The sequence below is a fragment of the Lactuca serriola genome, chromosome 6 (genome assembly GCF_051521515.1).
Source record: "Lactuca serriola cultivar US96UC23 chromosome 6, Lser_US96UC23_V15, whole genome shotgun sequence".
In the NCBI taxonomy this organism is placed as follows: Eukaryota; Viridiplantae; Streptophyta; class Magnoliopsida; order Asterales; family Asteraceae; genus Lactuca; species Lactuca serriola.
Window position 1 is genome coordinate 42,346,150 of NC_136413.1, and position 24,283 is coordinate 42,370,432.

General features: G+C 38.0%; 1 long non-coding RNA gene across 2 annotated transcripts; it reads right to left on the reverse strand.

Moving 5' to 3' along the window:
• Positions 1-16,297: 16,297 nt before the first annotated feature.
• Positions 16,298-19,614, reverse strand: LOC145059404 (uncharacterized). Of its 2 annotated transcripts, XR_013686763.1 has the most exons (8): positions 19,379-19,614; positions 19,111-19,217; positions 18,685-19,025; positions 18,324-18,449; positions 18,150-18,218; positions 17,908-17,951; positions 17,300-17,826; positions 16,298-17,211 (listed from the first exon to the last, which is right to left on the reverse strand). It is a non-coding gene; the product is annotated as an uncharacterized LOC145059404 (long non-coding RNA). The 2 variants fall into 2 exon arrangements; XR_013686762.1 differs by having other exon boundaries at positions 16,298-17,826.
• Between the last annotated feature and the right edge of the window lie 4,669 nt (positions 19,615-24,283).

Here is a 24,283-nt window from a genome sequence, read left to right on the forward strand (position 1 = left end):
CGATCCCCCGTTTCCTGTTGGAGGTGAAAAATTCACCCAAAAAAAACTATAAAAATGGTATATGTGTGGTTTAGGATAAGCAAAATAGACACCTAACAATTATGAGTGAACAAAAAATACTCGTTGAAATCAAACGAATAGGAACGGTAACTAATTGGGAACCGAATATGTAATTTGGTTCGGTTCTTGGTTTCTCCATGTAGACCATATCCATACATGTGGTTCATAATTTTTTTTTTTTTTTTTTTTTTTTTTTATCACAGATTGGTTCGGTCGAGGACACCTAACAATTAGGAGGGAACAAAATACTTGTTTGAACCCAATCGAACCAGAAGCAGATAGGTAATGCAATTTTGTTCTAAGTTTTTCGGTTCCTTGTTTCGGTCCGGATCCAGTTCTGGACCGTAAAAGTAGGGGTAAGCAAAACACTCGTTGGGACCATACCGAACCCGAATCGATTAACGATCAAAATATGCGATTTGGCTCAATTCTCTGTTTGTCTCTATAAATCCAGTTCTTGCTTTCTCAGTTCTGGAACTGAGCTCATCCCTAGCATGGTTTGCTATTTTCTTTGTATTATATCTTAATTGTTTCAATTTTGTAAATAATTTTCTTTGGTAGAGTTTGTTGTAATTTTGGTATTTGTTTTCTTAAATATCTTTTTATAATTTTTTTAATATATTTCAATAATATTGTCATTAATTAATAAAAATGGACTCACATCCCTCACCCTTTAAGTAAGGACTAGAAGTGTCAATTTGATCAAACTTTCCAAAACTATTATTGACCTGGTCAAAAGACTAGTTTGTTAGATTTATGATGAAATATGCTATACTTTGGAAGTTTTCTTAAAAGTTTATGGCAAATAGTGTCATAACATGGAAATAAGAAACTAGAAAGGTTATTCTTACCGATCATATGTATAAAAGTATGTAGCTAGTTTGTAAGGTTATTCTTTGCCAATTAATCATAGATATAAAAGCATGTAACTAATATCTTCCCCATTGCGAGAGAGAAAGAGAAAGATAGATTTGAGAGGGAAGGCTTTCTCATGGCGATTTAGAGAAAAAGATAGTAATTTAGTGTAAGTTTTAAAGGAAAATAGGAAATATATACTTAACTCAACCATTAGAGGCTCTAGAAGGTATAAGCTCACCTTATCTTTCCAACTCCTTATGTTAGGGTTTGATTCTCAAAGTAGAATTCGAAAATTTGAATTAATAATGAAGTTCTAGAAGATATCCGAGTGTTGAATCAATCTTAGATTATGATTCTAATATTAAGCTTTGTATTTAAGAGCTTGATTCATCATTTGGTTGAGTTTTGGGTTTTCAAACCCTAGTTATGATGAGAGATGTAACATCCCAAAATTCATGACAAAAAATTTTATTTTTAATTACGTAATTATAAAAACCAGTAGTTTGAAAACATCAATAGTGTCATCTCATATCATAATCAAAACCAATATCCAAAACATGTTATAAGAAAACAACATTAGAGTACAACTACCAAAGATATCATGTGCGGAAAATCATAGTGTGATGTGTTGCGATCATGCCAACTCCTTTCCTTTCGAAGTAGAAGTACCTCAAACCAAAACTGAAAACCGTAAGCACGAAGCTTAGTGAGTTCCCCCATCATACCACATACCATACAATAACATACTGTCTAGCATATCCATGACAAAAAATTTTATTTTTAATTACGTAATTATAAAAACTAGTAGTCTGAAAACATCAATAGTGTCATCTCATATCAGAATCAAAACCAATATCCAAAACATGTTATAAGAAAACAACATTAGAGTACAACTACCAAAGATATCATGTGCGGAAAATCATAGTGTGATGTGTTGCGATCATGCCAACTCCTTTCATTTCGAAGTAGAAGTACCTGAAACCAAAACTGAAAACCGTAAGCACGAAGCTTAGTGAGTTCCCCCATCATACCACATACCATACAATAACATACTGTCTAGCATATCTGGGTGCTGGCCTACCCCTTCAGTCACTGTCAACCGATTACCACCGAGCATATCTGGGTGCCGTCCTACCCCTTCGGTCTCTTTCAACCGGATACTGCCTAGCATACATGGGTGCTGGCCTACCCCTTCGGTCTCTTTCAACCAGATACTGCCTAGCATATCTGGGTGCTGGCCTACCCCTTCGGTCTCTTTCAACCGTTTACGGGGTCTATTTCACCCCTACCACTGCCACATAATATCCTAGAATATAAGCACATAAATCACTTATTACCTAGCATATATGGGTGCTGGCCTACCCCTTCGGTCTCTTTCGACCGGTTACGGGGTCTACTTCACCCCTACCACTACCACGTAATAACATAGCATACAAGCACATAAATCTCAACATATAGTAGCATACTAGACAATTATCACAAATACAATCATCTCTACTGTAACAACTACTAGTGGGATTCCTCAATACAACTCATCGAGTCCTTCTGTGAACTCCTCGAGTTCCTCAGTCTGTTAATTCTTCTTAATGCTTTAAGCCAATATTCTTCAGATCTACACCCTATACTTTAGCTCTAGACTGAAAATGTCCCTTGAAGGGTAAAGTTTCCAACTTTACCCATTAATACCTTTTCTAAAGGGATTAAGCTCAAACCCTAACCCCAAAAGGCCAAAGTTATAATTCAAACATCACCAAAACTACAAGATAGACCATGAGGTCATAGATCTGGACTCTAGGGACTGAAAGATCATGTAAAGTTCCAGCTTTCTCTACATGCATGGCCATTAGAAACTCCAAAAGGACAAAATGATGGTCTAAAGGTTGCATGTGACTTCCATGGCCATAAAGTTGGCACCTTTATGCCATAAACGCCCCTCAAGACCCTAAATCGGAAGTGTTAACCCATTTGGGACGTCCAAATCCTGAGGACCATGATATTTGGACCAAAACCAAGCAAAATAACCCTAAGAGAAGATCTAAACAACTACAAGGAAAGGTTCAAACTTTATACCAGAAAAGTGTCATGGATGAGACAAGGATTTTGGATCTATAAGCTCCTTCTTGAGTCTTCAAGCTTTTCCTTCTTCCAATGGCTTCAACACACACCAAAAACACCCAAAATGGCTCACAATCACTCAAAGTAGCTTTAGGGTTTTGAGATTTCGGGTTAGGACAGTGGAAGCTGGAAATGAGACTAGCATGAAAGGTTTAAGGTGTTTAAATAGGGTGCAAAACTTTGAATTTAGCGTTTCTTTTCACCCAGCCAACTCGTCGAGTTGATACCTCCCAACTCGTCGAGTTGGTCACCAAAACCTACGGTCCGAAACATCTCTACTCGATGAGTTTGGGGCCTCCAACTCGTGGAGTTTCTATATAAAAATGAATAATTATTAGTTAAATACATACCAGGAACCAGGCGTTACAATTCTCCCCCACCTGTCTCAGACTTCGTCCTCGAAGTCTGTTGTCTCAAATAATCCCGGATAGTGCTCCCTCATCTCCTCCTCTGACTCCCACGTCCATTCTGACCCCTAGCAGTGCAACCACTGCACCTTCACTAACTGCATAACCTTGTTCCTCAAGGATTTTGTCTTCCGATCCAGAATCGCCACTGGCTTCTCAACATAGTTCAGGCGGTCGTCCACCTGAATATCCTCTAAGGGCACAACTGCAAAGTCATCCACTAATCATTTTTGCAACTGGGAGACATGAAAAGTTTTTTGGATCTGACTGAGCTCAGGTGGCAGATCCAATCGACACGCCACCCAACCCACCCGGGCCAAAACACTAAACGGACCAATGTACCTGGGGCCCAAATTTCCACTCTTCCTGAATCGGATGACACCTTTCCAAGGTGACACCTTCAGGAGAACCATATCCCCCACCTGAAACTCCAGGTCCGATCGGCGCTTGTCGGCATAGCTCTTTTTCTGACTCTGAGCAGTCTACAGCCTGCTCCGGACCTACTGGATCTTCTCAGTAGTCTTGAGTACCACTTCGGTACTCCCCATGACTCTCTCACCGATGTCGCTCTAACAAATTGGGGTCCTACATTTCCTCTCGTAGAGAATCTCGAATGGAGGTCGGTCTATGCTAGTGTGATAACTGTTGTTATATGAAAATTCCGCTAACGGAAGATACGTATCCCAACTCCCACCAAAATCAAATACGCATGCACGCAACATATCCTCTAGAGTCTGAATCGTCCTCTTACCCTGCCCATTTGTCTGTGGGTGGAAAGTTGTACTGAAATGGAGACGAGTACCCATCTCGTCATGGAACCGCTTCCAAAACCTGGAAGTAAAGCGAGCATCTCGGTTTGACACAACCTAAACTGGCACCCCATGTTGAGCCACCACCTCGTGGATGTAAATTTCGGCTAGCTTCTCCGCCGATATACTCTCCTGGATAGGGATAAAATGTGCACTCTTGGTCAACCGATCCATGATGACCCAGATAGAATCTACTCCTCGTGTAGTCCTAGGAAGCTTTGTGATGAAATCCATAATGATCTCTTCCAATTTCCACACCGAAATCTCCAACGAATGCGTCTTGCCGTAAGGTCGCTGATGCTCGTCCTTGACTTTCCTGAAGGTCAGGCACCGCTCCACAAACCAGGCTATATTCCGCTTCATGCATGACCACCAATAATCAGGACGAAGATCCCGATACATCTTCTTTGCCCCGAGATGAATGGAGAATCTCGAATTGTGAGCCTCATCCATCAGAACCTGGCGTACACCGCCCCCGTAAGGAACCCAGACCCTCTGGTGCAGGGTCAACAACCCATAGCTGTCATAGTCAAATGATGCCACATTACCTGTGGTCCGCTCACACTTCCGACGCTCCTCCTTCATACCCTCGACTCGATCCTACCGAATCCGCTCTAGCAGCGGAGTAATCACTATCATCCTCAGGCATATATCCTAAATCGGAGTCGCGGCCGCCTTGCGGCTGTGAGCATTAGCCACCATATTATCCTTCCCCGGGTGGTAGAGGATCTCGTAATCATAATCCTTCACCACATCCAACCAACATCGCTGCCTCATGTTCAAATTTGGCTGATCCATCAAGTACCTCAGGCTCTTGTGGTCCGTGTAGATAGTACAGCGGACCCCATCAAGGTAGTGTCGCCAAATCTTGAGGGAAAAAACAACTGCCCCCAACTCCAGGTCGTGTGTCGGGTAATTTGCCTCGTGATGCTTTAGTTGTCTCGAGGCGTAAGTGATGACGCACCCTCTCTACATCAATACTGCAACTAAACCCGTGATATTGGTGCCTCGCACAACTTCTGCCTCAAAGTCTCGAAAGTTGTCTGCTGATCAGGCCCCTAGTGGAATGTCACTGACTTCTTGGTCAGTCGGGTCAGTGGAACAACATTCTTGAAGAAATCCTGAATAAATCTTTGATAATAACCTGATAGGACAAGAAAACTCCGAATCTCGGATGGAGACCTCGAAACCTCCCGTCTCATCACAGCCTCTAGCTTGGCCGGATCGACCAGTATACCGTTCGGGTTGACGAAGTGCTCCAGAAACTGCACCTCCCGCAACCAAAACTCGCACTTGGAGAACTTTGCAAAAAGTTTCCCGCTCCTCAACGTCTCCAACACCTCCCTCAGGTGCTCCTCGTGCTGCTCCTGCGTCTTGGAGTAAACCAAGATGTCATCAATAAATACTATCACATACCGATCCAACATCGATATGCATATGCGGTTCATGAGATCCATGAATGGGGCAGGAACATTGGTGAGCCCAAACGGCATCACCACGAACTCGTAATGATCATATCGAGTCTGAAAGGTTATATTATGTATATCCTCGTCTCTGACTCTCATCTGATGGTAGCATGATCGCATATTAATCTTGGAAAACCAAGATGCTCCTTGAAGCTAGTCAACTTGGTCATCAATCCTCGGGAGGGGATAATGGTTCTTCACCGTTACCTTATTCAAATCTCGGTAATCTATACACATCTGATGTGATCCATCCTTCTGCTTCACAAACTGGATCGGGGATCCCCATGGTGAACTACTCGTCTTGATAAATCCCTTGTCTAACAGATTCTATAGCTGTGTAGACAACTCTTGCATCTCGGGAGGAGCCAACCGATATGGTGCCTTAGCTATCGGAGCTGCACCAGGAACTAGGTCAATCCTAAACTCTACCTGCCTCTCCGGAGGTACTCCAGGAAAAACATTCAGGGACACGTCCGGGTACTCCCGTACGATCCGTACATCGTGTACGATTGCCTTACCTCTTCTCCCGTGTATCCATGACATAGGCAACATAACCTGCACAATCATGTTGAAGGTAGCGTCTCGCCTTCGCTGCCGAACACAAAGTCGGTCCACACTGCGGCCTCTCTCCCTGAATCACCAAGCCTACCCCACTTAGGGTCCTAACTAGCACTAGCTGCCGCTCGTAGTTGATCACTATCCCATTGGGGCTAAACCGGTCCATACCCACGATGACCTTATTCCTTTGTAGGGGAATATGGACTAAATCCACGGAATACTGCTCATTGAACAACTGCAATGTACACCCCCGATGAACCCTCACGACCCGAAGGATCCTATCATCTACAATCTCTACATCAAGGGGACAGTCCAGCTCCCTTGGATCTCCAACGAATCACTTTCTAAGCGCGAGCAATACAAATGATCGGGTAGCCCCCTAGTAAAATAATACCAGCACTGGGATACCGTTCACATGGAACGATCCTAAAACAAGATACATGGAATATAAATATCAAAATTGACATATAATAAAAACTAGGGAGAAGAAACATACCCGTTACCATATCTGCTGCGACACGTGCCTCCTCGACGGTTAGCTGGAAGGCTTAGCTCCTCACCAAAGGAGCATATGTCTTGCCCTGTCGGCTATCTATTATTCGCAGGGTTGATGGAGCTGGCGCTGCCATTGGCGCTCCTGATACTAATCTTAGGTAATTGGCCTTTTTATGGCCTCGCTGATTGCAGTGAAAACAAAGCATGTCTGATGTCTGAATGGTGGGGGTATAGGCAGTACAATCCCTGCTAAAGTGCCCCAACTTGCCGCACTTATAGCAGCCTGATCCCCCTACTCTGCAAACTCCCTCATGTGACTTGTCGCAATTCCCACAACGGCTCCGGCCCTGCTGGCCCTTCGACCTCGAGTCGAATCCCTTGGGTTTCTTCACCGAAACCCCAGTCGTCTGCCTTCCTCTTCCTAATGTGCTATATATCAATCTCTCTCTCTCTCTCTCGTGCCCTGACTATCATATCATCCTAAGTTGGGTACGCCGAATAGCTGACATATTTCCGAATGTCATCTCTCAACATATCATGGTACTGGGTTTTATTCATCTCCTCATCACCCACATACTAGGGCACCAACCAGACCCTTTCCCTGAACTTGGGGGGTAATCTCCGCCACCGTCTCAGTAGTCTGTCTCATATTCCAAAAACTCCCTGGCCATCTGTTGAACCTCCACAGCTGGTGCAAACTCCGCCTGAAACCTGGACACAAAATCCGACCAGGTTATGGCCTCAATGGCTGGGGCTCCCAAAGTATCACCGACTGCCTCCCACCAGTCTCTAGCTCGCTCCCTCAAACACCCAACAACAAATCTGACCTTCGACCCCTCAGGGCAGAATCTCGTCACCTGTGCAAACTCAATGTCTACGATCAATCGCCTAGCCACAATGAGGACTTTCACCCTGCAAAAATCTGGTGCCCCACATCCCCTGAAATCCTCAAAGTAGAGCGTATGAGTCCCTGACTGGCCAGGTGCCATGTCACTCTTGAATGCCTTAAGGCGATCCCTCCATTAGCTCAATGATACCCTCCTTGATCGACCCGAAAATCACCAAGGTCGACTCAAGGATGCCTCTTGTAATCTCGGATGCAATGAACTCGCACAATTCATCATCAACTGGCTCGGAACCCGTACCTGAACCATAACCAGACCTTGAGCCCCCTGCTCCATGACGCGTCACCACCATCTGAAACAAAACCACAGAAACGTCAGGGTCATACATAATCATCGAGAGGTCTCTCACTCTACCACTCCTGGTTCCCCGCAGCTCTCCAAAAGTCAAGTACGGATCCTTCGCTTTCAGTAGTACGCACCCATACTGCCTTCCACATCTATTCGTACTTTCCTCCTAGGTCACCTTGGGGTACTAAATCTGCTTCGTATCCATGGATACAATTCTCAATCAAATAGCTCCTGTCACTAATCCCTTCCTAAGCTTGCCCTAGGGTAATCTTCGACCCACTATCCGCCATCAGCTGCATAAGAAGTCCCTGCTATCTCTTCCTAACTAGCTCGCGAATACCATTACATATCACTAAGACCAGATAATTCTTCGAATGAGAGGTCCTACCCTACAACGGTTGGACTTAGACAAGAGCTGCGAAATAGGGCTAGACCTAACCTTCAGAAATTATTTAGTCCTCGTAATATGTAACTTAACGTATTCGTTTACTAGTTAATTAAAATGACTAGAACTCCTATTAGCACAAAGCAAGCAACATTTGAGCATTAAGTAGCCAAAAACCAGGCATATCCTAAACAGGCCATCATATCACTGACTAATCGGTACTAGCATGCAGTTCAATAATGTGACAACCCAAAGTTTATTCCGTTACATTACCCCGTTACCGTTAACAGAATATTCCATTTTATAAAAGTTCCGTTAATTAGAGGTCGCCAAATAAATAAATGTTTTATTTATTTATATTATATGTTGTTAACGTCGTGATAAAAGAAATAAAAACAATTACTTTACATTTCCATATCAATTTGGGGAAAAAGTTAAATTTTATTACGACCACTAAATCGGGTGCGACCAAAAGCCCCGTTTAACGGCAGTATCGGGTAGAATCCCACTGAGCCCCAACTCCAACCCCTATATAAGGGTGAGTGGAGTCTATTAGAGACTTTTTATACTCTCCCCACTCTCTCACTCTCTACAACTTAAATTCGAGCCAAAAATCGTCCGTTTCGAGCCCCAAACGAGTAGGTAAACTATCCTAACTCGTTGTATAACTTATCAAGCCTACAAACTCGAGTTTAAAACATAAAATACAAAATCATGTGTTTACAGCCCAAGAACACTCTTGGGCCGTGAACACCATTTAATGGGGTTTTTAAGCCCCAAACCCCCCCCAACTTGTCCCTAAGGCTTGGATATGACTTGTAGGCTTATGGAATCGGACTTAGAACACCTTGAACTAGCATTTTGGGGAGTAAACATGAGTTTACTGCCCAAGAACATGCTTGGGCCGTAAACTCCTCTTCATGGGGAGTAAACTCATTTCCTTGTGTTAGAAATGCCCTCAACACCCCCTAAGGCCTTGGAAAAATAGCTTGAATGCAATACCATAGTTGTAAGGGCCTTAAACTTAAATAAAACCAAGGGAGTAGGAGTTCACGGCCGTGAACTCCCATAGAGGTGGTTCATGGGCCGTAAACTCCCATTTAGTGCCCAAATGGTGCCCAAACTCCTTCATTTGACTTGGAAAAATGCATGGGATTTTATGCTCTACCATTTAAGCCCTTAAAACACCAAAAGATAAGTACATAGGAGCTTACGGCCGTAAACTCCCTAGTTTAGGGCCGTAAACTCCCATTTGGTCCCTTTAAATGCCTTAAATCCATTCATGTCTTTTAGATTTGGACCTAGCAAAATTCCACGATCAAGATAAAGCCTTTAAACATCCTAGAACACCCTCACCATGAGTTTACGGCCGTAAACTCATGGGGAGTTGTCCCAGGGCCGTAAACACTATATGGAGAGTTTACTCTTGGAGAGTAAACTCCATTCCTAAGCCATTCACACCCTTAAATGTTACCCGGGACACCCCAAACACTTAACCAAAGTGTTTTCCGCTCCTTAGAGTGCGTATACTTGTTTAATTAGTATTAAATGTACTAATTGTAAGTGAACATATGTTATCATATGTTAAATAGGTCACTAAGTGTGTCCAAGTCTTTACTTGACACCGAGCACCCAACCGACACCTTCGTCGGATCCACTTACACCAGGTGAGTTCATACCCCTGAATGAACCTTTTAAATGTTTTTACATGTTTTATAGGGGGGAATACAAGTTAAACATGCCAGTTATCATATCAATCCCATGTGATTGATAACCCGCTTGCACAAGGATTTACCACACTGTAAACTGTTTTACCAAGTAGGATACTATAAATGGTTTTCCAAAAGGTTTTCACTTGTTCAAAACTCTTACTTATACTGTTTTATCAAAGTTCATTTTAAACTGGTTTATGAAAAGTTTCCAAAGAATTTCTAAAGGTTTTCAAACTTATTTTTACCAAAGAACACCAAGTTGTGATTTTCTCAAGTATAAAGGTTTTCTTCCATGTTTTGATACTCCCTCTTAGTTTAAACTCCTACTTAATAACGCTTTCACTTCGTGATGCATTTTACTTGTTATTGCCTCTATTTCGCTTATACTTGTAGTCGCTTATGCCTATTAGACGCTCTTACTTCACTTGTTGTCGCTACTACTTCGTGATACACTTATATTTGGTAACGCTTATACTTCACGATTCGGTTATTCCACACTGTACGTTTATACATCACGATTCGGTTATACTTCACGATACGTTTCCACTTGTTACACACTCAGACGTAGTTAGATGTATTCCTGTGCTTGTATAGGTGCATATAAATAATGATTGAAGGACTTAGGAAGGCTTGTTCGCCCTATTTCCTTTTCTTCGTTGAGATGTGGTCTGGTGGGATCAGATGGCCGTCCGAAGGTCGTTTGATTCATTAGTTATATATTATGTATACGATCATAGACATATAGGTTCACTCTAGTCAGTTCAGTTATGAGTCTCTACCTCTAGTTCAACACTTATATTGGAAACCCACTACCCACTATTTGGGATGCATCTTCGGGACACGGCCTTCTCCGTCGTCTAGTTGGTAACCAGAGTCTCCTGTAGGGAGAGCGGACATTGTGTGTATAGATCTATACGGGATTGACACCCCTGCCAAGGGGTGACAAATGTCATATTTTATATTGACACTTGTAGGGCGTCAGGTACTATAGTGTCGGTTAGTATGGTTACTAGTATCCTAGGTTACCTTATAATTCATGGCCTTAAGGTAACAGTATTTCACACTGTATTTTACACTGTACTTTACACTGTATGCTGGAAACCCACTCTCAGAGTCACACTCACACTGTTTTTAGACCTTGCTAGCTGTATCTATCATTTGATACTGTCTGGGGTCTGTATTCTCTGTTTTTAGACCTTGCTAGTCGTATCTTTCATTTGATACTGTCTGGGGTCTGTATTCTCTGTTTTTAGACCTTACTAGCTGTATCTTTCATTTGATACTATCTGGGGTCCGTATTCTCTGTTTAGACCTTGCCAGCTGTACCTTTCATTAGGTACCGTATGGGGTCAGTGTCTCCCTTTGTTAGACTGAGCCAGGCGTGTCGTTCGTCCGACACTTTCCTGGAGTCTATGATCCCTTTTGCCTTAGTCAGCAGTCTACACTACTGAGGTATATGTTATTTCCCTGATTTCTCTTGCTTTCTTTAATAATCAAATTTTGTATTTTGATAATGATAGCGATTAAGGGAAAACTACTTTTTACCACATAACTCTGTCCAGTCTTGGTAGAAGACTGCTTTTATTAAAGAAAATATAGGATTTTTTGGAAAAGACACTAATTTAATGGATACTCAAAGGCTACCACTTTTATTAAAGTTATTTGGATAAAATGACACTAAATACTTATGAACTCACCAGCATTTGTAAAAATGCTGATACTCGCTTTTCAAATAACTTGTATTCTCAGGTCAGCATTAGACAGGTACATCCCCGGAGCTTCTGACAAAGACAGTTTAGTACCAAGCTGCACCTATTATTCTTACCTGTATTACTTTGATGTATTGTAATGTAAAACTATTACTATTAATGCAATGGTTGTTGTACTTTGATTACTATAATGCATGTGTTGTGATACTTGACATGACGTCATCCACCCCAGAACGTTTTCGCCGTTCCGGTTTTGGGGTGTGACAAATAAGCATTTACAGTAGGCATATAAGGCATCCTTCCTAGATCCTTAGGCCTAATCTAGCATACAGTTCACATATGCACACTTCATATCATAATATAACATGTATGGGTATCTTGGGGAAAACTTACTTGAGCCCGGCCGATTGCACGCATCACACTCCTTTTTCTTTATAAAAACCCTTAATCTTAATTTTAGAAAAATTAATTTTCTTTTAAAAATCTCTCAAACCCTCGATTTGAGTCCAGACACCCACGAAGGTGTGTCTGAATCCCTCAAACCAAGGCTCTGATACGAACGTGTAACATCCAAAATTTCATGACCAAAAATTTATTTTTAATTACATAATTATAAAAACCAGTACTATGAAAACATCAATAGTGTCATCCTGTATCATAATCAAAACCAATATCCAAAACATGTCATAAGAAAATAATATCAGAGTACAACTCCCAAAGATCTCATATGTGGAAAATCATAGTGTGATGCGTTGCGATCATGTCGGCTTTTTTCCTTTCGAAGTAGAAGTACCTGAAATCAAAACTAAAAATCGTAAGCACGAAGCTTAGCAAGTTCCCATATCATACCACATACCATACAATAACATATTGCCTAGCATATCGGGATATTGGCCTACCCTTTCGGTCTCTTCTAACCGGTTACCACCAAGCATATCTGGGAGTTGGCCTACCCTTTCGGTGTCTTTCAACCGGATACTGCCTAGCATACCTGGGTGCTGGCCCACCCTTTCGGTCTCTTTCAACCGGATTCTACCTAGCATATCTGGGTGCTGGCCTACCCCTTCGGTTTCTTTCAACTGGTTATAGGGTCTATTTCACCCCTACCCATACCACATAATATCCTAGCATATAAGCACATAAATCACATATAGCCTAACATATCTGGGTGTTAGCCTACCCCTTCGGTCTCTTTCGACCGGTTATAGGGTCTACTTCACCCATTAATACCTTTCCTAAAGGGATTAAGCTCAAACCCTAACCTAAAAAGTTCAAAGTCACAATTCAAACATCACCAAAACTACAAGATAGACCATGAGGTCATAGATCTGGACTCTAGGGACTGAAAGATCATGTAAAGTTCCAGCTTTCTCTACATGCATGGCCATTAGAAACTCCAAAAGGACAAAATGATGGTCTAAAGGTTGCATGTGACTTCCATGGCCATAAAGTTGGCACCTTTATGCCATAAACGCCCCTCAAGACCCTAAATCGGAAGTGTTAACCCATTTGGGACGTCCAAATCCTGAGGACCATGATATTTGGACCAAAACCAAGCAAAATAACCCTAAGAGAAGATCTAAACAACTACAAGGAAAGGTTCAAACTTTATACCAGAAAAGTGTCATGGATGAGACAAGGATTTTGGATCTATAAGCTCCTTCTTGAGTCTTCAAGCTTTTCCTTCTTCCAATGGCTTCAAAACACACCAAAAACACCCAAATTGGCTCACAATCACTCAAAGTAGCTTTAGGGTTTTGAGATTTAGGGTTAGGACATTGGAGGCTGGAAATGAGACCAACATGAAAGGTTTAAGGTGTTTAAATAGGGTGCAAAACTCTGAATTTAGGGTTTCTTTTCACCCAGCCAACTCGTCGAGTTGATACCTCCCAACTCGTTGAGTTGGTCACCAAAACCTGCAGTCCGAAACATCTCTACTCGACGAGTTTGGGGCCTCCAACTCTTCGAGTTGCTATATAAAAATGAATAATTATTAGTTAAATACATACCAGGAACTAGACGTTAGAAGAGATCCAATTTTTAATGACCTCTTGATGCATTGTGTATGTTTTAATGCTAGAAATTTGTAATAAATCGCCATTGTGTCACAATTTCACCATTGTAGTGGTTGATTCTATCTAGAATGCTGAAATTTAGGATTTGAAACCCTTGTTGGGTGAGAACTTGTAGTCTAGCCGTTAGAAGTTGTACACAAACTTACTTTTGTGAATTTGAAACCAATTCTACAATCCTAATTTTGTGAATCTGAAACGAATTTTGCAATCCTAGTTTTGTGATTTTGAAACCAATCTTGCAATTCTAGTTTTGTGAATTTGAAACCAATTCTAAAATCCTAGTTTTGTGAATTTGAAATCGGTTCTATAATCCTTGGGTTAATGAGAGATTAGTGATTGTGTTTATTACTTGATTGTTATTTGGTCGGAAAGGATCCTATGGAATTATGAGCTTAAATAATGATCCCGTTGGAAAACATCATTGGAATAAAATAAAAGCATTTCGAAATTATGTTATGTCTCAAATGTTCTTTTATTCAATTGAATGATATCTATGGAAATGAAAGTATAAGTATTTGGAAATTTTGAAAATGGACTAAACAATGAATCTAGCTCACAATCACCATAATCATATTTAGGCATGTCAATTCCATTGTTGAGATTAGAATCATGTAAGAACGAATGCAATTATGTAGTGAGTTTTAGAATTAGAATAGATTACATGTTTAAAATCATGCTTAGAAGAATTATTGCTGATCATTAAGCTCTAAAAAACAACTAGGATCATTGGAAATTGTTGGGAATTAGAATTAGACATAAAACTTTATTTTTTTTCATGAATAAATTGCGCTTGTACACTTTGTTGGAGGTCTACTATTTACCTTGCAGAACCATACGAATTAGGTGTGTTTATGTACACTTGGGGCATGCAGTTGGGCATTATATTTGTGAGATTGGGCATTTGTTTTAGGGTTTTCTATTTAAAATGTACAGCTATACACAATAAGTGAATACACTACACCAAAATCATACAACTATACAATGAATAACGTATGGATATAGAAATTAGCAAACATCCATATACTTTATTCGACTTCATATATGTTTCGATGAATTTTTCTGTTCCTATCAAATCTAGGTAATGCAACGAAAATTTTATAGTTATCAATGCAAAGTAAGTAAGACTTCAAGTTAATAATTTGACATTCTCCACCTTGATGAAACAAACAAATCTAAATGCATTTCCTAATTTAGAACTCTTTTTAGCAACAAATATGTCCACATGTTTTCATATTTCTGATATACCTCCCGTAGTTCACAATCGCCCATGGTTGGTGGAAAATAAAAACATAAAACATATGTGAGACACCTTTCAAATTCATAACCTTAAACTTAAAACTCGGCTGACCATAGGAGCCAATACGTTTTTACTTCATTCATATTATCATAACCTCCTATTCACCTATCCATATAAGTCCACCATAATTTGGGATCAACCCTAGTCTAGATGATTGACGTCCTCTAAATTTCATTGCAACCAAAGAAATCTTTATAGAGTACAAAACTAGATGTAAATAAAACGCATGGAAATATCCTACATAAGAAACCACCAAAACCATCCCTATTATAAAAATGTTCACTTCTTGATCACACTATCATACCCTCTTTGCGCACACTAACCCACTATTCAGACCATAATTACATTTCGATCAATACATGGCACAATCATCATGTAAAGAATGTATCCAATGTAACCAGAAAATCATTGCCCTCTATCCCAGTTCGCTCGATCACTTGAAAATCCTAACATCGACAAATTTAATGGGATAATAAAACGCGGTCATAATAATTTCAAGGTTTGTTTTCTAACATTAATTTCATCATAATTTAAATCTTTTATCACTATCTGATAGTATCAGCGAACGTTTAAGTTCTTATATATGAATTAAATATGTGATTTAAGAGAATTTATTTTTAAATAATTGAAAGAATAATAGCATTATGAGCTTTTAGCGGTAGGGTTTACTTTAGAAAATAGAAATCATAAAGATATAAGTTGGAACGTTGAAGAAGTGCTAGGTGTTCTTTTTGGATGCATGTCTTTTATGGTCATACTCCAGACGCCACGTTCCATATCCTACCTGTGGTCCTATATTATATTTATCATTCATGACGTTCGGCCCATCTAAAACATTTTATAATTTATATTTTATGTTATAAATATGAATTATATTAATTATATATAGTTCTATATTTATAACTATATAACTTTGATTTAATTTTAATTAATTTATGTAACATAAATTTTTAATATGGATTGTGACGGTTGTTTTTACTTCCTCGTCTTCTTGCTATGGATTTAGACTTGTTTTTCTTCCCCACCACAGGTAGACGCACCAATTAGTATCAGGTGTTACCTAATTTTTTTTCCAATCAAATATAATATAAAACATAAAAACAATTTATTATGTTTAATACAAAAAAAAAATCCATTACATAAAAGTTAAAAACATAACAATGGTCAGTTATAATTTAAACTAGAGGGGATACCCGCGCGTTGCGCGGGGCGGAATGTGTTCATTTTGTGAGACAAATAATGAAGTGCATTGCATAATTTGGTATCCAAATTAAAACATGTTGCTATTCTGTCTAATTTTCCATCAATCGGATAAATGGAAATATAATGATAGATCATGCTACCAAAAGAAGTACAACGCTATATTTAAAAAAAACATTCATGTCACCACCCACCGTCTCATCCGTTTAACAAACATACCAGTTGATCTAGATTCATCGGCGAGCCCTTTGCTTTCCATCAAAGACATACTAACGTCTCAATAAATTGCATCGACTTCAATTATCTTCATTCCTTCACCGATTTCATGCCCTAAATTGAATCTCTCATTTTCTTCGGTTCTTTTCCTCCGATTTCCGACTGCGGCTCCGTCGTGACAGATCGATTTGGAGATGGGCAAAAAAAAAAACTTTGCATTTGATTTTAACCAAAAAAAACTTTGGATGTGATACAATTTCTAAAACTTCTTTTTTAAGTATAACGATACATTCCAGTTCCATAGTTACAAAAATTTACATAATTTAAAACATTAAAATACAAACATATGGTATTTACTTTTAATCCAACTCTTTTTACGCATACCTGTGGTATTGGGTACTTACTTATGTTCAAATGTAAGAAAAAAAATCTATAATATTATATAATGCAGTACATAAACAATAAAGTAAGTAATCCAAGTCATCAAGGAAATAGTAACTTACTTTTGTTACATTATTTGTTATAAGATGTTGCTTTAAAATACAATCTATTAGAAAGGAAAAAATAGTGAAAGTAGAGGGCTAACCACAAACCTGTTAAGACCAAGTGGTCTGCTTGTGGCAGTTATTTGTCCCAAGGTGATTGCATGATATGATCTACTCAAAAATGAATATACAATGAAGGTAGTTTGGTCAAAATTATTGTACATATTAATTTTGATATGATCTGGTAAAAAATGAATACCTTTACACCTGTGGGCACCATGCACTTGTTTTTTGGACGGGTTGCTCGACCAGTTGCAGTTTCATGCGTTCTATTCTAGCTAAAAGATAGCTAAGGCAATAACAATAAGCTTAACGGTAATTCATATTTATGTGTCGAAATAGAGCTTTGGGGGTATTTTGGAAATTTCAACAAACGAATACGACAATTGACAGAGTGAATATTTAAAGCTATATTATATTATATATATAAACTTATAATTTATAATCTGAACTTTAAAGGTAAATAGTCATCAGAAACACAACATGGACAAAGTTGGTTGGACAAAAGAAGGTGCCATGATGTGATCAAATGTTGAAGGCTATGTTATCATCGCTTTCCCATAAGCAAACTACTCCTGGTTGCTACTATAATCAACCTGCTTAAGAAAAACTGCCCTGCTGGTCCTACGGACCAATAAGCAGCCCTGCTTCTGTCGAGTCAAATAAACTACTTAGACTCCACTTTTAACTTTAATTTGTTTTTATAGCATCAGAATTCCATTTTTCCTGCATTTTAAACCTTTTTTTATTATAAAATCCATTAATAATCAAATTAAATATATAAGTTAACATTAAATTAGGCATTACCTTCCAACTGTTTTTTCTTTAGAAAAGAGATTGCGACTATCTTCCTGTAGTTTAGAGACAAAAGCATTGTTTAATTTTATGGGTTTAGGTAAGAAACATGTAAAGTACAAAAAAACAAAGTTACAACCACTTGTTCATATGTTTTTCTTACTGCTTGCAATCCAGAAGTAAGGAATGATGTAAAGGAAAAGATCAGCCGGGACCAAAATATGACAAAAAGAAGGGAATTAAAGATTAAACACCTGCCAACATCAAAGATTATAAAGTTTTGAAGATTGAACACCTTTATTCCCAATATCCTAACAGTTGGCCTGCAAAACAGGTGACATTCCAAAAAAATAAAGAGGAGTTGTATTGGTTTGTCATTTACAAACCACATATAAACAACTTTAATCAGGTCTTATGAGGGTGATTACCTTGTGAAGAAACTTATTTCTGTACCCAGTAACAAAATTAGGGCTTTGTGGTACTTTTATTAGAGAATTGTATGATTTCCTTATATGTGGAGCATGAGAATGGATCCCAAAATGATGAATTGCAGCCTGCATATGAAAAAACGAAAAACAGAGAAATTTATAATGAGGTAAACGTAATTTGTGGTCAAATTTTGTTCAGTATATGAAGAACTAAAAAAGTTATTGTTTAAAGATAGGAAAAAAAACCCGAAACAACAATAAACAACACAGATGAACAGAAAAGAACACAAACACGAACATAGACAAATATGGTGAGTGTGATATTATATTAGATGTAGTGTATAATAGATTAGTGAAATACCTTAAAGCTAACCTCTTGGAAAGTTCCTTTGACATCATATTAGAAGCACAAAAGTGAATCCTAGCTGTGGAGAACAGATTAGTGAAATACCTTAAAGCTAACCTCTTGGAAAGTTCATTTGACATGATATTAGAAGCACAACAATGAATCGTAGTTGTGGATGTTTCCATTTGAAAAAAAATTAAAAACTAAAATATTAAAATTAAAACAGAAAATTGGTTTATTTTCATTTTTTCATACCTTTGCAGTCAAGGCCACATAGAGAATCTGATTTGTACAGTGAATGTTGAAATTCAAAGGTAATTGAATGTAGTTGTGACTGTCAGTCAAATCTTCAAAATCTGAAAAATATAGTAAAACACTGATATTGGCATTTTCACAAACACTTGGAGTGCATCGTTTGAATAGATATTGATGATTACATACCTTCTCTATCAAATTGAATTGAGGATTATACTTGGCATAACCGGTAGTAGGACGATACCACCCAACATATTTAAAGCCACAGACAATAGTATATTAGCTTCATCTTCCTTTAAATGGTGCGCCAGAAGGGCGAAGAGAGACACCAAGCCATTTACAGAGCACAATCAAATTAGACAACGAAGACCCCAAATTCAATTTTTGTAAGCAAACAATAAGCCCTAAAACAGATGATCAGGTCCCTATGACTTTTGAAATGAGCATAAAGTACCTTCGTCATGTACTGTGTGGAAGGAGGAAGAAGGAAGGAGTTGTTCGTCGTTTGAGAGGAGGCAAAAAAGAGACCGACAAAGATAGTGAAAGATACCGGAGGCGGTGGGGAAGAGAAAGAGGTGGTGAGTAGGTGGCTCTTTTCTACGCAATGATATTAAAATCAAAACACGTAGCAAGTGGTTCTTTTCTACGCAAACACCACGTAGACAGCAGAATATATATAATTACAAAACACCCCCTAAACAAATAAAAAAATGCACAAAAATTTGAGGGACCATATTTGGATAGAATTTCAACAGTTTACTGTTGAAATTTTTCACAATCTTAATATATATATATATATATATATATATATATATATATATATATATATATATATATATTAATATGTCATCATCGTATAGACATATTTTGAAAACGCTCAATTACTTGTTCAGTCTCAACTTCACAAGTGTTTCATTTTCAACATAGTAGAGCAACGGTTCATTCAAAAAGTCATCATCAATTTTGTTGTGCAAGTCGGTTTTCAAGAGCTTCATGAAAAACATCTTTCTACACTTGTTGTCGATACATGTAAAATCAAAGCCAACTTTAAAAGCTTATAAACCAAAGGATAAGACCGATGTTTTCTCGTACTAACCGTCAAACAAGAAAGGTTGGAAATTCATTTCAAACTAGTGAAACGCCAATCTTTGATGCAAGTGTGATAAAATATCTCAAGTTGTCCTTCAATATCTATCATATCTGAATCATCAAAGTCATACTTGTACAACTTACCCAAACCTGAACAACTTTGATTTGTCAAATTGTGTAAATGAATCACAAGGGCTCAAAACACCCATGTATTCTAGTAACTGGGTGCTTGTTTCACTAAATTGATCTTGATATTCTATAAGTTGCATATCCACCATCGTGTTGAAGATTTCAACTTCAAAATGAAATCTATAGTCTTTGAGGTCTTACAGTTTCTCGCACCAACATACAAATCTTCCATATCCAAAAATTATTAATATTGTGTGTTTGACAAAAGAGGATACCTTTGACAAAATACTATCAAACCCCATGTTTCTTAAAGATTCTAATGCGTCTAGTGTCACTCTAACCATCGAATCCACTTCTAAAATGTCTAGTTCTTTTTATTAAAGTTGCTTTGACAATGTAGATGTGAGGCCTAAAATGTCATACATCATATATAAGTAAAACGTGAACTCATATGATTTAAAATATGCTAAGATCACGAACGCTTGTTAACGGTTTCTCAATGACCCTCCATCATCTTTCACAAAATCTAAAACTATAAGAACTTCCGCAAATAACTTCATCAAACTTATGAGTATGTTGAAATGTGACCCGCATCTTGTGTATCTTTTACTCGAATAAGTGTAGTCTATTGATTTAATCCTCTTCTAGTTTCAAGTTCACCACTACACAAGACTTTTTGCACCCATTCTCTTGCTTGTCCTCGTAGTAAATTTTCTCTTTTACACGAGGCACAAACAACATTAACCACCAACAAAATTTGCTTAAAAAAGTCACCAACACTAGCATGTTTTTTTGCTACAGCGATAACCACTAATTGAAGTTGGTGTGCAAAACAATGTACATGAAAAGTTGTGTCATTCTCTTGTAATATCAAAGCTTTCAAATCATTGAATTCCCTTCACATATTGCTAGCCTCACTGTAACCTTGTCCTCTTACCTATTAAAAAATTAATCTATATATATATATATATATATATATATATATATATATATATATATATATATATATATAATATCACAAATAAAGAAAATTATATTAAATTCAAATAAGAAAAGTAAAGAATAAATTACCTAACTTTAACTCAACTTATTATTTTGTAAGTACTTCATTTATGGCATTTTTGAGAGTCAACGAGGATGTATCATTCACGTGTACAATTCCAATGAATCTGTAACATCCCATTTTCATATCAAAAAAATTTCATTTTTATTAAGGTAAAACTTTCCAATTATAAATCCATTTTAAGAAAACCATTTGTTCCAAATTACATTTATTGAAAATCGGAGTAATATAATAAACGCAAAATCCTCAATGTTGTTGATGAGTGTGTACAGTCCCGCCCTCGCCTCCCCACAATCACCGAAAGAACCTGAAAACATAAATAATTGGGTAAACATAAAGCTTAGTGAGTTTCCCCAAAATACCCCATACAATGAACATACTAGGATGCATATCGAGTCCACAATCATTAGATTGGATTATCCTGGGTATGTTGGCCTACCACCTATACCCAATCGCTATTCCTGAGCCTCTGTGCCTTTGACTTACAGCCAACCCGCACATAGTATCCTAGCCTACAATACACAATAGGACCACCTTTACCTCATCCACCACCATATGTTGACATATAAGCAATCAAGGATCAAGTAGGCACATAATATATACAATTATCGATCATAAAGTTTACTACTGCTTACTAAACCCCTCACAATACACTGCTCCACTACCAAATAACTTCCATGGAATGCATAACCATAAGTAACCAGATGTGAGACAGCCACCCGAATAGATGATCCTACTCTAGATCCACAACCAAACAAGGAACAGGAAAGAAATCCTAGATCAAGAGTTATCAAACTATCCTACATGACTACATATATTCCCTAAGGCACTCCACTAAACGATAACCAGCCTACTGGTATTCTAACCAGCATACCACTACTGTTGCATCCTATCAAACAAGGATATATACATAAATCTAGTTGAGCACTACAACACAACAACATCCTATACATAAGGATACATAAAAATCCAAGGAATGCATAACCATATGTATCCAGAGGTGAGATAGACACCAGGACAGATGTGTTGGATTAGTGTCTAAGTCCATAACTATTTTGGTATGTACTTGACCCGATTATGAGCATGGTCCTTTTGGGTTGCCTTCACCATAACAATATGTAGGATGAATTAAGGAGAGAAAGGTTTAAATATGATTTATTAATATATTATGAGAATAATATATTAAAGGAGAAATCATATTGTTTAATTAATATTAGTCAATAATTAATTATGAGTTAATTTTGTGGCTAAAAGAGATTAATTAAATTTAGGGGACTGGACTGCAATTATTGGATAATTGAGTTATTGGGCTAAGGAATACTAAAGGAATAAGGGGTGAAAGAAATTATGATGGAAGCCCATCATATTTTCGTCCATAGCCTTATCCAGAAGGTTCCATGGGCTGCTTAGAGTTTAAGCTGTCCATTAGGGTTTTGACTGAAACCCTAGCAGCCCACACAAGTATATAAAGGACCCCTTAGGCCCCAAAAACGTGGGGAACTGATTCTCTAGGGTTTCTAGTCGTTTTTGGGCAGCCTCCTTTCTTCTCCTCTTCATCCAAGTTGTATATGGTGTTTGTGACTCCATTAGAGGTGCATCACTTAAGGCACTAAGCTTTTGAAGCCAATCCAAGCAAGGAATTGATTGTTATTGCTATATAACAATCAAAGGTAATTCTATAAACCCTAATTCAGTTTATAACATGTTAGATCTAAGTTTATTAGTCTTGGATTCAAAGCATGTACAATAGAGAAACCTAGATCCAAGCATTAGGGTTTGTATGAGCACATAGGATTGTTTCTTATGTCTAAAACCCATCAGTGGTATCAAAGCCTTGATTGGTTTCAGTTGTATGTGATGCTTAACTATTTTGTTTGCTTAAAATCGAGTTTTTGGCCTCTGCCCGACTCAACTCGGCGAGTTAGTATCTAGACTCGGCGAGTTGATCCCTACTCGGCGAGTCAGTTCGTCAGGCAGAGGGATTTTCGGGTTTTGGCTGCTGTTTTGACTTGGACTTGATGCTTAATTTGTTTTATGAAGTTAAAATCCGAATTTTATCTTAATTAAGTGTTTATCCATGCCAAAACAATAGATAATTTCAAATCTTTTAAATATTGGTTGTTTATGTGATAAATATGGATTATTTAAAGTTATTTGGTAATTATCTAATGACTAAAAATAAGATTAGGTAAAATATAGATAATTATGAAATTAATTGTTTAATTTATGTTATTTGTTATTTGATCCCTTATGTTTTGAAAAGTCTCAAAACTTGCCCTCAAGTTTTGGGATTTAAAAGTTGATTAAAAATTTAATTTTGAAATGTTAAATTCTAAAACCCTAGTAATTTGAAAAGTTCAAATCACACCCTTATGGTTTTATTAATTAATTAAAGTGTATAATTAAAAGAGATTTAATAAACCCATAAAGTTTTGGTTTACATTTAATTAAAAGTATAATTTACTAAATTGAACCACCTAGTATTTTAAAAGTGTAAAATACACCCTATACTATATATAACATTAAAAGTCTAATATTATATATATGTATGAGTAAACAGTCAGTCTTACCGTTAGTAGGCCTCATTCACGAAGCTGGTCTATAAGGGGTGTTTAAGGAAATTGCCTATAAAATGGCGATTGAATGGGTATCCACTTTTTACCCACCGCACTCTTGACTAGTGGAGGGTCGTTAGCCGAACGGGTAGGATAGGACAGAAACCTTCCATTATAAATATAATGAAGTACAAAGTAACTAAATGCTTTTTCAAATTCCCAAATCATAGTTACTTTAGGAAAAATGTGAAATTGTATGCTAATCCATAGAATTACACTTCGTACCCCTGTCAAACGTTAGTGGAGCGTGTGTGGTCAACCGACACACTAATTTGGGGATGGCATTGGTAGCGAAGGGTGACTTGATGCTTGTCATAGATCAATGGAGCGTGTGTGGCTAACCAGCATATTGATTAGGTGATAATAGCATTGGGTGCACCACGTGATTCGTATGGTTATTCACACCTTGTTTGTGATCCTCGGCATCCCAGTCACAAATAGTAGGGCATAATCGAGATTAAAC